A 7,382-nucleotide genomic window follows, 5' to 3' on the forward strand; every position below is an offset into this window, starting at 1 on the left:
GGCAGTAGGGAGTAGAGTGGAGTCTCCCCAGACAAAAGACCTCCTGTGATCAGGTTTTGGATCCTAGCCTGGCCTTTGGGAGGCAGAAGGCAAGAAGCCAGCACTGTCCTCACCCAGCTAAAGGATGTGAAGGAATCAAAGTATTCCCTAAAAGTCCCACGTGTTTCAAGTGTCTTCCCATCCATCATCCATCACCTGCATCCACACTCCTGGGCAGTGGCCAGCCCTCTCTCCATTCGTAGTTCCCACGGTACTAAGGGAAGCCTTGCTGACCAGGGCCAGCTAACAGGCTGTGCACATGTGGAGCTAGAAGACCTCTAAGATCTTCTCTCATTCTGAGGAGGATCCATTGCCTTAACCAATTCCAATAGATTTCTTTTTCTTTTTTTTCTTTTTTTTGAGACATTCTAGCTTTGTTGCCCAGGCTAGAGTGAGTGCCGTGGGGTCAGCCTAGCTCACAGCAACCTCAAACTCCTGGGCTCAAGCTCGGCTAATTTTTTCTATATATATTAGTTGGCCAATTCATTTCTTTCTATTTGTAGTAGAGATAGGGTCTCACTCTTGCTCAGGCTGGTTTCGAACTCCTGACCTTGAGCAATCTGCCCACCTCGGCCTCCCAGAGTGCTAGGATTACAGGCGTGAGCCACCGCGACCAGCCAATCCCAATATATTTCTTAGGTCCCACCTTGGCTGACTTACATTTAATAATTGGTAAAGATGGATTTAGCAGAGTGGGCTTCTGTAGCAAGTTGCCATGGCTGCAGGGACCTCCAGCATGGGTCACAGTGCAAGGTCGCTGGCCTGGACTTGGTGTGATCTCTGATTTGGCAAAATGAACCACAACACACACTCTTGTCTCCATGTCTAGTTCCTCTTTCTTACCTTCTTCCCTTTGTGTCTAGTTCAATAGGCTGAGTCCTACTGAGCTAAATGTCCAATGGAACATTTATTATTTTGAAATAATTTCAAACCTGAAACAAGTTACAAGAATAGTACAAAGAATGTGAATATTCTGTTTGTCTAGGTTCCTGATTATTAACATTTTACAACATTTGTTGTATCATTCTTTTTTTTTTTTTTTTTTTTTAGAACAGAGTGCAATTGTCACATGTTGTATCATTCTTTTTGTCTCTGTCCATCTAAAATCTCTCTATACATATATCCTATTTTTCTCTAACCAATGAGACTAAGTTGTAGGCATTATGCCCCATTATGCCTGGATTCTCCAGTGTGCATTTACTAAAGACAGTGGCATTCTCCTATGAAGTATCTCTACCCAAATCAGGAAACGACATTGACAAGGTACTACGATCTGGCTCTGGCTCTGGCCCTGCTGAGCACGTTCTGGGGGGAGGGGAGTCCAGAACCCGGTTCAGGATCACGTGTTACACTTAGTTGCCATATGTCTCCAATCTCTTTCAGTGTGAACAGCTTCTAAGTCTTCCCTTGTCTTTTGTAACTTCAACATTTTTGAAGAGTACAGGACAGTTATTTTGTAGAATGTCCCTCATCGAAGGTGTGTCTAAAGTTCCCATAAGAAGAGATACAGGTGGCACGTCTTGAAAGGAACCCCTCAGAAGTGACATCCTGGAGTACCACACAGTGGGCACATGAATTGGGGTATGATGGGGTGACCTGAGCTGGCAAGCAAAAGCCAATTGTCATATTTTCAGCCTGTTGTGAAACTGAAATTAGTCTTTGTGGGAATTTTTACACCACAAAAATCAGCAAAGTTTACAAATCAGCAGCCCTTTGTTAAAATGTTGTTAAACATTTCCAACATACCACTGCATACAGTGTCAATTTGTCATGACAAAGGGATGATCACTTTGTTAAGGTGATGTCTGCCAAAATTTGCCACTGTAAATTTACATTATTTTCTCTATGATTAACACATGTTTGAGGCACTTTACATAAAGGTCTTATTCCTCCTAAAAACTTTCCCCATTAATTTTTGCATCCGTTGAGGAATTTTGTCCCCATCTATTTATTACTATGATGGTTGCTATTCCAGTTCTCTATTACTGCAGGTAACAAATTATACCAAACATTTTAAACAAAAGTAAGAATGTATTACCTCTCACAGCTTCTGTGGGTCAGGGATTTGGGAAGGGCCTGGTGGCCAATACTGGCCTGGGGTCTTTCATGAGGTCGAGTAACCATGGTGTCAGAGCTGGAGCAGGTGGGGCGGCCAGGTGTCTCCTTTCTCCACACAGTCTCAGGGCTCAGCAGATGCGCTCTGCACAGGCTAGTTTGGGCTTCCTCGCAGTGTCCTCAGCTTCCAGGGTAAGTATTCTAGGGAACAAACAGAAGCCCTTGGTATCACTTCCACCATGCTCTACTGGTCAAAAGTCACAAAAACCTCCTAGTTTTAACAGTAGGGGACAGAGACCCCACATTTTGATAGAAGACTGTCAAAGTTACATTATAAGAAGGGCATATAAGATGGGAGAAGCTGTTGGAAAACATCTTGGAAAATAGAATCATTAAATGTTGATTTTTCTAATTCCACCATTTTGTCCATATTTATTTGCCATTCTATCGTAAGCAAGAATTTATTTATTTTACCTGTGTGACTCGTGGACTCTGATTTTATTCAGTAGGGGTGATAACTCATTACTATCATTTATTTTGATGCTAACACTATTCCATATTTGGCCATGGGAACCCTGTTAATCTGGCTCTGAATAAATTCTGTAATTTTTTGAGTACTTCCTTACTTTCTGACATAATAAAATGTTCTGGGTTCACTTTGTACTTTCTCTAACTCATGCCTAAGATCAACCATTTCTCTAGGGAGCTCTGGTTCCGTTTAGTAAAAATAATATTTAGAAGCCTTGATTTGAGCACTGCATGTGCCCACTGCTACTCCAGTGTGTGTGTGTGTTTGTGTGTGTGTGTGTATAAAGATGCACATAAATATAATTTATATATTGAAATAGAAATACACATATAGGCCAGGCGCCCTGGCTCACACCTGTAATCCTAGCACTCTGGGAGGCCAAGGCGGGAGGATCCTTTGAGCTCAGGAGTTCGAAACCAGCCTGAGTAAGAGTGAGACCCTGTCTCTACTAAAATTAGAAAGAAATTAGCTGGACAACTAAAAATAAATAGAAAAAATTACCTGGGCATGGTGGCACATGCCTGTAGTCCCAGCTACTCAGGAGGCTGAGGCAGGAGGATCGCTTGAGCCCAGGAGTTTAAGGTTGCAGTGAGCTAGGCTGTCTCCACAGCTCATTGCTTTGTTGCTGTGAGCTAGGCTGATGCCACGGCACTCACTCTAGCTCAGGTAACAGAGTCAGACTCTGTCTCAAAAAAAAAAAAAAAAGAAAAGAAATACACATATAAATATATGTACATAACTGGTCATTAAATATGAAATGTCTGATTTTGAATCCAAAGTGTAGTTTATTATATCTCACACAAGAAACAGTACAATTAATCAAAGTGTGCGCCTAAGCTATACACACAGTTTTGCCACCTTAACAGTAGCTTGTTTATGCCTCAAGTGAAGAAGCCTGTAGAGAAGTGACAATGAAATTGCCAAAGGCATTTTCCACACCTGGTTGACAATTGAATATTTTTCCTTGCAAGAAATGGTCCAAAGCCTGGAAGAAGTGGTAGTTAGTCCGTGCAAGGTCTGGTGAAAACAGTGGATGACAGAGAGTTTCTAAGTCCAGCCTCTGTCATTTGAACATTGTTGTTTTTTGCCACATGTAGTCTTGCAAGAGGATTAGCCTGCCTCTATTAACCAATCTCAGCCGCTCTATCACAAGCGTCCTCATCATTTCATCCAGTTTATTGCAGTAGACATCCATGGTAATTGATTGACCAAGTTTTATGAAACTATAATGGATAACACCAGAGCTGGATCACCAAATAGACACCATTAGCTTTTTTTTTTTTTTGTGAATGTTTGGTTTTTGACTGTGTTTTAGCACTTCATCTTTATCCAACCATTGTGCTGACTGCTTGTAATTGTCAAAAAGAATTCATTTTTCATCACACATAGTACAGTGTAGAAATAGTTCACCTTTATGTCGTGACAGCAAAGAAAGGCTAGCTTCGAGATGATTTCTCTTCTGATGCTCATTCAATTCATGTAGAACCCATCTGTCCAGCTTCTTTACCTTGCTGATTTATTTCAAATGGTCCAATATTGTTGGAATAGTAAGGTCAAACCTTGCTGCAAATTCACACATAGGTTTAGATGGATTTGGTTCCACTACAGCTTTCAGCTCATCATTATCCACCTTGGTCTCATGTCACCCAGGTGGCTCACTTTCAACATTAAAAACACCAGAACAGAACTTCTCAAACCATCGACAAACTGTGCATTCCTTAGCCACATCCTTCCCAAACACTTTGATGATATTTTGAGCTATCTGCACTGCATTGGTTCCATGATGGAACTTGCATTCAAAAATAATACAAATCTTTTACTTATCCATGGTCTCACAAAAATTGCTCTGAAAAACAAAATGTGAAAGATAATCACAAGCTAAAGCATGCCCTTGAAAGACTGAGGATGTACCTTCACAGGAGGAAAAAAAACAAGTGTCAAAGTGAAATGTCAGAGATATCAACTGTCAAACTTAGTACTTAAGGAAATCAGACATTTCATACTTAATGACATAATACATTCATTTACAAATTTATCCATGTATATTAAAACCCATGAGTTTGCACCCATACTTCCAATTCCATTCCACAGCCCAGGGTTTATTCTGGCCTTGTCCTTCCCTTATCTGTAACTGTTCCCCAGCAGTGAGAGACCTGCCTCCTCTGCTACCCTCATGCATCTTGTTATTTGCTAATTCTCCTTGCACATAGCACACCTTCAACCCCCTCTGCCGCCTCTTCAACTCCAGTCCTCAGGAAGGAAACCAATAAAGAAAAAAGAGAAAGGACGGGATGAGGAAAAGATTTGGAAGAGGAAGAGAAAAGCATGGAAGTGTTGGAGCTTTAAGTGACCTCTAGGATGGGGTGCTACTACAGTAATGCTACTGAAGCTTTTGCTTCAGAGAAAATGTGTATTATTAGTGAGTTTTTAATCCTTTTTTCTTTAAGAAGGCCTTCAAATATGTATAAGCCTCAGGGGCCCACAGAACCTAGGTCTGTATCTGCTCTAGGTCAGCTCTTCCTTTGGAATGAGGAGAACAGGAGGATGTATGTTGGGTTAAAAAGATGAGCTAAAATGAGAGAAAAGCTATAGGGTCCTCAGCCTGGAGGGACCCTGAGTGGCTATGTAAACTATTTCCTACCTGCAAGAAAATGCACCTGGTTAATTTTAATTTTTTTTTTTTTTTTTTTTTTGAGACAGAGTCTTGCCTTGTTGCCTAGCTAGAGTGAGTGCCGTGGCGTCAGTCTAGCTCACAGCAACTTCAAACTTCTGGGCTCAAACAGTCCTCAGCCTCCCGAGTAGCTGGGACTACAGGCATGCGCCACCATGCCCGGCTAATTTTTTCTATATATATATATATTAGTTGGCCAATTAACTTCTTTCTATTTATAGTAGAGATGGGGTCTCACTCTTGCTCAGGCTCCTTTCGAACTCCTGACCTCGAGCAATCCGCCCGCCTCGGCCTCCCAGAGTGCTGGGATTACAGGCGTGAGCCACCGTGCCCCCGCCGGACCTGGTTAATTTTTAAAGTTTACTGGACTAGGACTCTAAAAACTGTCTCAGCCTCCCACTCCAGAATCCAAAATGTTCCTTTTCCTGGGGTCAGGATTTTGAATGAGCTGGTAAGAACTGTTCACTTGAAGACTGACTACATAAAAATGTATCAATAAGCCAAACGAAGTTAGCATGCTAGGATTTTGAATGTTATTTTCACACATATATGTTACTTCAAATAGCAGTCATCCTACAAATAACTTATACTCCTGTGTCCTCTGTGTGGGAAGGGTGTAAATAAAACATCTGGGGGCCAGGGGAGCCGCTGAGGTCCCAGGACCCGGGTGGGTGCACCGGGGCAATTTCGGTTAGGCTTTGCCTGAGGAGCACCCGGCGACCGCCCGAGCTCCCCGGGGCAATTTCGGTTAGGCTTTGCCTGAGGAGCACCCGGCGTCCAGGCTTTGCCTGAGGAGCACCCGGCGTCCGCCCGAGCTCCCCGGGGCAATTTCGGTTAGGCTTTGCCTGAGGAGCACCCGGCGTCCGCCCGAGCTCCCCGGGGCAATTTCGGTTAGGCTTTGCCTGAGGAGCACCCGGCGTCCGCCCGAGCTCCCCAGTAATGGCGCCGCCGGTTTCCTTTCGTCTGGCCAGGGCGGCCCGCGTCCGGCCCTCCGAAGGGCATCTGCTGGGGCGGAACCGTCCAGAGACCGCAGACTGGGTTCCAGTTCGGCCAGGCCTCCCTGGGCTGAGCCAGCTCTGCGGCGTGGACGCGGAGGGACTGGAGTGTTTCGATTCACAGACTGTGGGAGCTGGGGAGGCCTGAAGATGGGCTCGGCAACCTTTCTGTGTTACAGATGGCGGAGTCAAGGCGCTGGAGGGTAAATCACCCTTCCAAGGTCGCACAAAGGGTTTCCAGGTGAACGCAGGCATCTTGATTCCTAGCCGGGGCTCGGCCTACAACACCGAGCTGTTTTCCAGGGCGCATCCGGCAACGGGCTCCCCGGGAAGCTCCGGGGCAGTCCCGTGCTCTGGCGCGGAGGGGACGGCCGGCAGCCTCAGCCCAAGGGCCGCCCCCGGTCGGGCCGCCCGCCCCGGTCGGGTGCGGCTGAGCGGCCCGGGGCTCCCGGCCAGCCCCGCCCCGCCCCAGCCTGCGGACCGCCGCGGCCCCGAGAGCCCAGCGGCCGCCACGCTGTGGGAGACGGCCCGAGACGGAAGCACGTGGAAAACAAATGGCGCTCGGCGGAGCCTGGGAAGGGCAGAGGCCCTGCCGGGTCACCTTGGCGCAGCGCGGCGCTGCTGCCCCCTGCTGGCCGCGCGCCCCGCAGCCCGGCCGGGAGACCGCGGCGCCGCCCTCGCGCTGGTCTTCGCGCGTCCCGCGGGTCGCCGCGCCCGCCGCGTGCGCCAGGGCTGGCCCGCGCCGCGCCTGGACCCGCCTTCCCGCACGCTGCAAATTTAGGGCAGAGCCCACAGTGCGGGATGGGAAAGTAGTGCTGTGGCAAGTTTTACAATTTTACTATATTTAAAATAAAAAATGTGAAGAAATGTACAGTTACATTTCAAACATCCAAAGCTATGAAAGGGAATACATCGGAAAGGCTGAGGCCCACCCGTTTCCCCCATTCTCTTTCCCACCCCACCCATTTTCCCCACCGAGTTTATTAGTTCCTTGTGTTTCTTTATGCAAAATAAACAAATGCAACATAGATATGCTGTTTCCCCCAGTCTAGTAGAAAAGGCAGCATGCTGTTCACATTGTTCTGAACTTTTC

This window comes from Microcebus murinus, chromosome 10 (assembly GCF_040939455.1).
Source record: "Microcebus murinus isolate Inina chromosome 10, M.murinus_Inina_mat1.0, whole genome shotgun sequence".
Taxonomy (NCBI): Eukaryota; Metazoa; Chordata; class Mammalia; order Primates; family Cheirogaleidae; genus Microcebus; species Microcebus murinus.